Here is a 10,030-nt window from a genome sequence, read left to right as displayed (position 1 = left end):
AGCTTTTACATGAATGGAGTAGTGAGAATACAGCCCAGAAAAGGTATTCAGTCGAAGTGGTATCCATGAAGTTCGATTGAAATGGGACTAATCGAAAGCCATTGATGTGTTATTTTTTTGAAGTGTTGCTAATGAATCCATATTTGACGATATATTTTGGATTAATTTGAGTGGATTTCATCAAATAAACTCACATTTATTCATCCAAATAGCATACTTTTGTGTTCTCTCCCTAAATTGAGCTTAATTGTAAAAACATGCTATTTTGTGCTTAATTTAACTAATTTTATTCCACTTTCATTCTATTTGATGCCTTGATATTTTTGATAAGTGATTTCAGGTATAATAGGTTGGAATAACTTGATGAGAGTGGAGGAGAAGCATGCAATGGGGATGAAGAAAATAAAGGAGAAGCACATAGCCATGTGTGCATATGCACAACCTCCTGTGCGTATGCACAAGAGAAAAATTCAGCACGTGTGCGTATGCACACATCTGTACATACGCACGAATCAGCGCACGTGACTCACTTAAAGAAAAATGTTGGGGTTGATTTTTGGGGATCCAAAGCCCAATTTTGGACTTTCTGAAGCTGATTGAGTGCTATATCAAAGGGGCATCATTCCATATCAAGTAGAGAGCAATTAGGGTAGATTAGAAACATGCTTTAGGTTATATTCTAGAGAGAGAAGCTCTCCCTTCTCTCTAGAATTAGGGTAGATTAGGTTAGATCTCTCTTAGATTTAGGTTTAATTCTTGTTTTCATTTAGTTTTCCTTGCCATTTGTTATTCTTGCACCCTTGTTCTTTAATTCTACTTGTTATCTCTTTTATTTTGTTTCTTTACGTTTATGACACTTTGTTACTTTTAATTTTAATTAATGCAATTCATGTTTTATGTTTCTTGTTGTTTAATTTAGTTGTTATTATTGTTTTCTTGCAATTAGTAGTTATAGGATTTATATTTTTTGTCTTTTTGCCATACTTTTATTTTGTGCCTTCCAAGTATTTGATAAAATGTTTGGTTAGATTTTTGCCTAGTTTTTCACACTCTTGGTTGGGAAATCGGGTAATTAGCTGAACTTGAGTCATTGATGTCTGAGACTAATTGTGATTTGGATTGTTAGTTAGTTTGGTTTCCACTAACTCTAAGTCTTCCATTAATAGAGATGAATAGGACTTGTAGATTGAGATCAATTATGCGCTTTTGACTTATCCTCGATGTTAGGTTAACTAATTGGGATTAATTCTTCACAATTATCATGCTTGTGGTCAATGACTATGATAGGAAGCCTTGAATCTCAATACTTGCCAAGGGGTCTTTTTAGTATTTGAATTCCCTTTTTATTGCTTTAATTGCTTTCATTTAATTTCTTGCATGTTTACCTACTTTCTTGCTATTTACATTTCTTGTTTGTTGCTATCCTAAAAACACCACTCCTCATAGCCAATAATTGAGCACTCTATTTTAACTCCTAGGGAAAACGACCCGGGATTTAAAACTCCTGGTTATTTTGTATTGATTATGACATCTTCGAATTAAAATTTGATGTTGGTCAATTGTTGGGTTTGGGACTATACTTGCAATGCCAATTCTTTCTTGAGGAAAGATTCCCAAACCATTTTAGGCCAATCTATCAAATTTTTGGCGCCGTTGCCTGGGAGTTGCAATGGTGTTATATTATTGGTTACTGTGAATATCTTAATATGTGAATATCTTGCTTTTTGTTTGTTTTTTTATTTTTTTTTTTTTGCATAGAAGGTTAATTTTGGGAGCTCATAGCTTGTTTGAAACTCTATCAAATCTTGGTGCAATCAATTGAGAATTTTGGAGATTCAAGCATTGTTGGAAGCTCCAAGATGAATATAAGCACAAGTCTCCTTGATTAGAGCTCTCCATAAGTCCAGCTTAAGGACAATAAAACAAAGTGCTAGGTGGGAGACAACCCACCATGGTAACATTATTCTAACTCCTCTCTTTTTGTTTATATTTTGACTTAGTTGCTTTTTATTATGATTGGTTGACTTAGGAGTAGTTTAATATTTGGGTTAGATAGGTAATTTGCATTTGGGTCATGAAATTTTGAATGTTTATATATTTGGGGTTGGAATTTTGATTGAGCTAAAGTTGAGTAACTTAGAATTTGAGAATTTTTTTTTTTTTTTGCAAAAACAAGGCATAGTGCGTGCACACACTCTTGTGTGTACGCACACAATCCCTATATTCCGCACCCTGTGCGTGCGCACACTAGCTTGCGCGTCTTCTGTTCAGAGCGCTCGCAAGACTTATGTGTGGGCGCTCCCCTGTTTTTCTTTCACCTTGTGCGTACGCACCCGTTTGTGCATACGCACGCGAACCTCTTTTCGTGCACTCTGTGCGAGTGCACAGCCCTGCGCGTCTGCACACCAGCTTACACTCCTTCTATTGGGAGCACTGGCACACCCTGTGCGTATGAATCCCAGCCACTTTTTGCTTTTGTGCGTATGCATGGACCTGTGTGCTCACGCACACATGACCCTTCCCCAAGTAAAAAAAAGTGTTCTGTGCGTATGCACCAATCTGTGCGTATGCACACATCTTGACTCCCTCTCTGTTCAGAGCGTTCGCACACCCTAGTGCGGGCAAACACCTTTTGTTTTTCACTTTGTGTACGCACGCACAAGTGCTGTTTTTGGCAAAATTTTTATTGCACATTGAATTAAGCCCTAACGCACTTCCACCCCCTCCACCCCTCTCTTCTCTCCCTTTTACCTTATTTTCTACTTATTCTTGTTAGTTTTGTTTGCATTTTATTTTCATTTTGGTAATTATATTAGTTTGGTTTAGTTTGTTTGTTAATTAAATAAGTTGCAAGAGTTTGATTGATGTTGATTGGGTTGTTTCTTGCTTAGATTTTGGTTTAATTTTTGATGAATTTGTGCACTAAGCATTAAGTTCTTGTTTGATTACCTAAATGAATTTTAAGTTTGATTCATATGTTATAGCTACCATATGCATTAAACTATATCTTTGTTTGGCATCTTAATCATGAATTGTGCACCTTTACTTTAGTGAATTGAATTGAATTACTTGTTCATCATGATTTTCATATCAAATTCATTACATGACCGGTACTTGTTTCTTGTTAATACCTTGCATTTGTTTGAGTGACTTGACTTGATTGTTATCAAACTTGTCACTTTTAGCAACAAGTACCTTTATTATGTGACTATTGCATTACGTTAGGGATGAACAAGTAGTTTGCTTTTCATCATTGAAGTGGTTATTGTTTATTGTGCTTCTATATTAATTTTGCGCCTTCACTTGCACAATTTCAATATCCACTATCTCATAAATTCAATTCATTTTAGTTGTGGTTACCTAAGTTTACTTGTGCTTTACTCCTTTGCTTCTCTTTACTTGTAACCTGGGCCACTTAATTGAGGAACACATGCTTTTTCTTTTGATTGTGTGGTTACCGTCCTACCCGATCAATGTGTGTGTTCTAAATCGTGCACACTTAGAATATACACATAGTCTTTTATCATACTACACTCATATAAACTCTTCCTCAATTCTTGTTTATTTGTTTTATACAGCAGCCTGAGCCCCAGTGCCCACAAGCTGAAGGTGGAGCCTCATAACTCTTCACCCCCAGATTATGTGCATGCACAGAGGACCGTGTAACATTTAAGTGTGGAGCAAGATCCGCAATTTATGAGGCGTAAATTTATCTTTCTCAACACATTGCACTAATTTTTAGTTTTTAATAGTTATGTTTTTGTGAATATTTGTTTATTATTTCATCGCATTGCACTTTGCTTAGTTTGCTTATAGTTTTCTTTGCATGTTGCCTAGTGCAGGAAATAAGTTTGGTAGAACAACAAAGAATTTTCAAGAAATCTCTTTTAGGGTGTTCCATTGATTAGATTTGAAAACTTGTTTTTTAACTTGCTTGAAATATTTTTATGGAACATAGAAAAGAGTTTGAATAAAACACCAAGTAAGATTTGAGCCTTAATTGTATGGTTACATATTTTCAACCATAAACTTTATTTTTGTGTGATAAACTCCTTTCATGATTGTGATCTTAGATTTGTTTGAGTCTATATGTCCTATATTTGATGTTTTGAATGTATTTAGTATGATTGTGACCATTTTTGAAATTGAACTCACTAACCCATATGGTCAACCCTTACATTTACCTTTGTAACCCAATTTTGAGCCTTTTAATCCCCCTTTGTTTTGATTTTAAGCACATTATTCTCCTTAAGCGAAAGACCATTATTGTCCATAAATGATATCTTTGATTAGCTTGGGTTTGAAGAGTGTGTGTCAATTAAGTGTGGGGGGAATTTGTGGAAACATTGGTAGAAAGTTACTTTGGGTGTTCACTGAGAATATTTAGAAAAATGGGTAAACACTCATGCATTTATACTTAAAACATATGCATCTCTTTTTAATGATAAAAGAAAAGAAAAATTTTGGTGAATATACTTTTTGAAAAAAAAAAAGAAGAGAAAAAGAAAAGAAAGGAAAACAAATGATAATAAGAATATAAATAAAGGATGCATATGTGTGTGAATTAGAAAGAAGATGCATGAGTGAATGTGAGAAAAGGAAAAGAATGGGAATTTAGGTTATTTTCTTGAGTGTAAATTGGTTAATATAGGATTAGGTGGGATACTTGAGCTCATCAAAGATCCAATTCACTATTCTACTTAACCATATTAATCCTACCCTTACCCTAGCCCCATTACAGCCCTCTAAAGACCTCATGATATTTGTATTCATGCATTAAGTATTAGTTGATTATTAGATGACTAGCAAATCCTAGAAAGCATGACCAAAGGAGAATTGAGTGATTAAGCCCTAAACACTGAGCAACTAGAGTGTATATACATCCGGTAAGGGGTTCGATCGCTCAATTCTATGATTCCTTCTCTTATCTTGTATATTCTTGCAAGTTGTGGAAGGAATTTTTGAAAACTTCAAATCAAATCTTTGGATGTTGATCATATTGCATTGATTCCTTGCCTTGGCCCTAATGATCTATTTTTGATTGATTGAGATTCTCTTGTTTATTTTTGCCAAACTCAATAGAGACCATAGTATAGATATAGATAGATAGCATGTAAGTAGTTTCATTAAATAAGTTGCTTGCCCTTTTACCATTCTCCTTTGATTGTGACTAGCATGAGGACATGCTATTGTTTAAGTGTGGAGGAATTTATGAATCCATATTTGACGATAAATTTTGGATTGATTTGAGTGGATTTCATCATATAAACCCACATTTATTCATCCAAAAAGCATACTTTTGTGTTCTCTCCCTAAATTGCGCTTAATTGTAAAAACATGCTATTTTGTGCTTAATTTAACTAATTTTATTCCATTTTCATTACATTCGATGCCTTGATGTTTTTTATAAGCGATTTCAGGTATAATAGGTTGGAATGGCTTGATGAGAGTAGAGGAGAAGCATGCAATAAGGAGAAAACACGAAGAAAACAAAGGAGAAGCACACAGCCATGTGTGAGTACACACAAACTCCTGTGTGTACGCACAAGAGGAAAATTCAGCACGTGTGTGTACACATACATCTGTGTGTACGCACGAATCAGCGTACGTGACTCACTTAATAGAAAATGCTGGGGTGATTTTTGGGGCTCCAAAGCCCAGTTTTGGACTTTCTGAAGCTGATTGAGTGCTATATCAAAAGGGCGTCATTCCATATCAAGTGGAGAGTAATTAGGGTAGATTAGAAACATGCTTTAGGTTATATTCTAGAGAGAGAAGCTCTCTTTTCTCTCTAGAATTAGGGTAGATTAGTTTAGATCTCTCTTAGATTTAGGTTTAATTCTTGTTTTCATTTAGTTTTCCTTGCCATTTATTGCTCTTGCACCCTTGTTCTTTAATTCTACTTGTTATCTCTTTTATTTTGTTCCTTTATGTTTATAACACTTTGTTACTTTTAATTTTAATTAATGCAATTCATGTTTTATGTTTCTTGTTGTTTAATTTAGTTTATTGTTTTCTTGCAATTAGTAGTTGTAGGATTTATATTTTTTTGTCTTTTTACCGTACTTTTATTTTGCGCCTTCCAAGTGTTTGATAAAATGCTTGGTTGGATTTTTGCCTAGTTTTTCACACTCTTGGTTGGAAAATTGGGTAATTAGGTGAACTTGAGTCACTGATGTCTGAGACTAATTGTGATTAGGATTGTTAGTTGGCGTGGTTTCCACTAACTCTAAGTCTTCCATTAATAGAGTTGACTAGGACTTGTGAATTGAGATCATATATGCCCTTTTGACTTATCCTTGATGTTAGGGTTAACTAATTAGGATTAATTCTTCACAATTATCATGCCTGTGGCTAATGGCTATGATAGGAAGCCTTGAATCTCAATCCTTGCCAAAGGGTCTTTTTAGTATTTGAATTCCCTTTTATTGTTTTAATTGCTTTCATTTAATTTCTTGCATGTTTACTTACTTTCTTGCTATTTATATTTCTTGTTTGTTGCTATCCCAAAACCACCACTCCTCATAGCCAATAATTGAGCACTCTATTGTAACTCCTAGGGAGAACGACCCAAAAATTAAAACTCCTGATTATTTTGTATCGATTGTGACATCTTTGAATTAAAATTTGACGTTGGTCAATTGTTGAATTTGGGACTATACTTGCAACACCAATTCTATCTTGAAGAAAGATTCCCAAACCACTTTAGGCCAATCTATCAGTTGGCCCCATCTTGTTTCATAAATTTTTTGAAAATGACATTTAGCCATATTTGTAAAAGCCAGATGGGACCACCCACACTGATCGAAGATCTGTTTTGGAGACAGTCAACCAAGTGCCCAAGTTCATCATACAAATTTCCCAAAATTAACTTGGAAAAGTTAAATTTTTACCTTCATGGAGTAAGGCAGCCAATGGGAGGAATAATTTTTGTATTTGAATGTTTCTCGAGCAAAAAATGATAGCATTCAGCCAATATTATGAAAAAGCTACACTTTCCTCATCAGTTACAGGATCATATCCATGATCCATGTGATAATTAATGAAATCACTGTAAGGGTTCTTTCAAAATATCTTATAGGATTTAGTTAGCTTTGTGTCGAATTTTGCCTTGGGATAGTTTACCAGGAGTCCAGTATTGGCAGCAATGTCAAATAGTGTGGGCCCCACCATTTCACAAGGGAGGTGAAAATTGTTGGTGGTCTTGTTCCAAAAATATAGTGCAGCCCCAATCATCTAGTGATGTGTTGTGGGTGTGAAGTGTGAAAGACAAAGACGGTCATGGATCCACAGTGCTCTCCAAATGTTACCTTTTGCTGGTTCGAGATGTTGATACCAGGCAAGGATGTTGACGTTTCGGGAAGTGATTTTAGGGTCGTTTCTGATGGTTTTTTTGTGATTGATAAAGGGAGAAATGAAAAAGTCCTGCTTGATGAGCGAGTCTTCTCCTTCGGCACTTGAAAAGAAATGGAGATTCTTTTTGGTGTGCTCTAGAGTCTGTAAGGGGCCAATAAAATAGCAAGTCTCATCTTCGGCAGTGAAAGGGATGAGAATCTTTTTGTCAATAGGCAAATTCTTGGAATCTTTAATGATAATATCATTAAATCGATTTAATATTTGCAAATTAGGTTGTTCAAAGGTTTTGGTAGCGACATGTTTGCCTTTGTCTTGAGCAAATAGAGTTATTGGAACAGAAGAAGAAGCCACTAATGGAGGTGTAAAGAAATTCCTAATAATCGATTTGGTTATGAAGGGGAGAATTGGCACAAGAAAAGTCAGAAACAGGTGGTAAGATATTTTTTGAAAGAAATGTGAAAGTTGGGAGATGGAAGGTTGATGTTGAGTAATGATGGGAACTTTCTCAAATGAAAAGATAAAAAAATGGGAGGTTAAGTAACACTACCATTTCGCATTTCAATTTTTCAAATTTGAAATTAAAAGCTTCTTGAGAAGGCGAAGAGGAAGAGAGAGAAATGATTAATAATGGGGAACGTGCCATAGCAGGCACAAATAAATGAAAATTAATAAATTTCATTCAAAACAAATTTATTGATTATAGTGGTGAAGTTAAATTAGATAGGATTAAGTGTTTCATTCTTAAATGATATCGAAAAATACGTTAATTCTAAGGGGGCAATTTGTTGATTAAAAATATTTTGTTTCAAGAAATACCGAGCTTGAAATGTAATGGATTTCTATTTAGAAGAATAAAGGTTATATCGAGAAAGATTTGTCAAGGAACGAGAAGCAGGATCCAGTTGATGTACTCAGTCGAGGAATGTAGGTTAGTTGAAGTTGATCTTTTGTGATTACACACGTTGTACAAAAAGAGCGGAAACGGTTACTCGAAGACTAGCATGCGTGGAAGTTACTCTTGAATCTGATTGGTCAAAGACTCTTATGAATAGATAAAAGATGGATAAAGAAGTGGTTGGAACTTTGCTTCAGAAAAACACTCAACCACACTCATATCCCAATGACCTACTAAGTCTGCGATCGAGTTACTCTTTTGTAGGGTTCCTTCCATGTCTTTAAATTTCATTTATGTTTCTTGTAATCTTTATTTTCTCTGCAAATTTACCTTTTAAGAAAAATTACTTTCATTGTTTTCTTTTAAGCTTCAGCACTTTGTTTCTAATTTCAAAAGTCCTTCAATTTCATCGAAGGCAGTTTACTGATTTTGTTAAATTTAATACAATTTGTTTCAAATTTAGTTAATTTATTTTCAAAGTTTATTTTGTTTATCTTTTATATTTTCTTTTATTTTGTTCAATCAAAAAGGTCCTTTGATGCACTTTAGAAAAATGGTACTCATAGAGGAGTAGGTTTCGCTCCCAGACCGCTAGATATCGAACCACTTTTGATTTACTAAAAATCAATAAAACACTTTGTAATCTTAAAAATGATGAAAAAAATTAATGATGAATGAAATTGGAGAGAGAGAAAGAGAGAGAGAGTAACTGATTTTTGTTGAGTACCTTCTGCGCAACCGCAAAGCTGATCTAACGCTATTAACGCCAGCTCACATGTTCTTCTTTCTGTTAAATCAAGAAGCACTTCGAGGAGCACGGAAACTGCATCGGCTTCCACTAATTTGATTCTGTTTCTTTCCCATGGACAAAGCTCAACCACCAGCTTCAATGCCGCCTTATGAGCCTAGTGTGATATACGGTCGTGTATCACTCTCATTATTCCAAATAACATTTCGGCAACTAGATTGGATTTGAAACCGTAAATGTCGATTTCAAAAGCAGTGTTGTGTATGCTCTTGATTGGCAGCTCCCAAGCTTCAATGCTTGTAGCACCGATTCAAGGAACAGAGACACTCATTGTTGATTAGCTTCTTGATCTGATTTTCTGAGAGATCAAGTTAAAACAAGATCTCAATCACAGTTGTAGTCATATCTCGTTGTTCTTCTTTGGTTCTATTGTTCTTCTTCATCATGATTGTAGTTAAGAACTCTATTATGTTGCACCTGAAGAGATTTATAACGAGAGAGACAACGACATTAGTGTAACAGAGCGATAGCGGCGGGTGCGGGAGCAGCGGAGCAAAGACGATGCGGCGGCAGTGAAGAGGTAAGGTTGGTGAAATGACGGAGGTGAAATGGAGAAGGCGAATTGGGGTTAATAGGAAAATGTGGGTGAAACGAGGGACGCGGAAAGCAAATGCGGGTGTAATTTTTTTTTGATAAAAATCGACGACAGTGTGTCGATTTCAGTTAAAACAAAATTAGCTTCTTAACTGTCTATTTTATATAATAAATCTACACCATTTACTTAATTTTGAAAAGGAATCTCCACCATTTAAATTTATCGACAACGAAAACCGTCGATATTATAAATATGAAAATAGACGATTCATCCGTCGATTTTAAAGAAAATATAAGGTCATCAAAATAAGAGACAACCTGGTTGTCGATTTTAATATTTTATTTCAAATAATTTTTTATTTTATCGACAACAAACCGTGAATAAATATCGACATAAAATAAAACTGTCAATTTTTAGCGTCGACAATTATACTATT

This window comes from Arachis duranensis, chromosome 7 (genome assembly GCF_000817695.3).
Source record: "Arachis duranensis cultivar V14167 chromosome 7, aradu.V14167.gnm2.J7QH, whole genome shotgun sequence".
Taxonomy (NCBI): Eukaryota; Viridiplantae; Streptophyta; class Magnoliopsida; order Fabales; family Fabaceae; genus Arachis; species Arachis duranensis.
Note: the sequence above shows the minus strand (reverse complement) of the source record.